This window comes from Macrotis lagotis, chromosome 1, assembly GCF_037893015.1.
Source record: "Macrotis lagotis isolate mMagLag1 chromosome 1, bilby.v1.9.chrom.fasta, whole genome shotgun sequence".
Taxonomy (NCBI): Eukaryota; Metazoa; Chordata; class Mammalia; order Peramelemorphia; family Peramelidae; genus Macrotis; species Macrotis lagotis.
Genome location: NC_133658.1, coordinates 717,464,826 through 717,465,899, shown reverse-complemented (window position 1 = coordinate 717,465,899; position 1,074 = coordinate 717,464,826). Strand labels below are relative to the sequence as shown.

At 48.5% G+C, this 1,074-nt stretch overlaps 1 pseudogene; it reads right to left on the bottom strand.

Annotated features, from left to right (window-relative positions):
* Window positions 1-713, bottom strand: LOC141523653 (guanidinoacetate N-methyltransferase pseudogene; annotated as a pseudogene).
* Window positions 714-1,074: the final 361 nt, after the last annotated feature.

Genomic DNA, 1,074 nt, shown 5'->3' with positions numbered 1-1,074 from the left:
TCAGTGTTTGATGACTGTTAGGGTGATCATCTTGGGGAAGGAGTAGTAGCGCATTCCTCAGGGGGCACTAGGTCCATCACAGTAGTGCTGATATTCTCTTTCTTGAAACCTGCCTCCACCAGGGCTGCAATCTGGGTCTCCTCAAACATCTTTTTGATATCCATGTACTTAGTCTTCAGCAGTTCTCCCCAGGACGTGAGATTGCAATAAGTGAGGACACCCCCAGGCTTCAGCAGGCAGAAAGCATGACCCTTGATGAAGTTGAATTGATGGGTATGCCAGGTCTCCTCAGAGAGGGGATAGGTGTCATATAGAATTCCATCAAAATGTCCATCAGGCAGATTGGGCACCACCTCTTCCTACAAGCCTTTCAAGGGGACAACCTTATGGGGCTGATGCTGGCCCCACTCCTGAAGCCTCTGGAAGATGCCATCATTGCACTCAACGATCCAATGCTCCTGGATGTTGGCTTCCTGCACTTTGCTGGCCAAAATGGCCATTCCAAAGCCGACCTCCAGGACCCTTCCCCCTCGGGCGGAGGCGGCAGTGGCCAGCGAGTGCATGTAGGGGGTCTCCCAGCACTCCATCACTGGCTTGCCCAGGATCCGCAGGTGCGTGTTGGGCCCGTCGTAGCTGGCCAGCGCCTCGGCCCAGGAGGGCCGGCAGTCCTCACCCACCTGGAAGATGGGCGCTGGGGTAGCCTGGCCGGCCATGATCCGCTCTCAGAAAATTTCTTAAAAATGAAGTTTAATTCACATCTAGGGGTTCCTCAAAATCAAAAAATAGAGAAGTAATGAACAATGTAAATTAAGCATAAGACAGCTATTTATTTTTCCACACAAAAGAAATCCTAAAAACACAGAAGACTTGCAATCTCACTTTGATAAGAAAACAAATATCATTAACAGTAACTATTATTAAAACTCCTAGAAGTTATTTCTTGCTGTTTGTGACCTCAGAAGTTTTCCCAACTTCGGAATCAGGGTAATTAAGGAGTCTTGAGACTTCTCCTTGCCCTTCTTTGACCCAGTCTGGTCATTGTTTGGAAGACGATGAATTCATCAGACACAACCT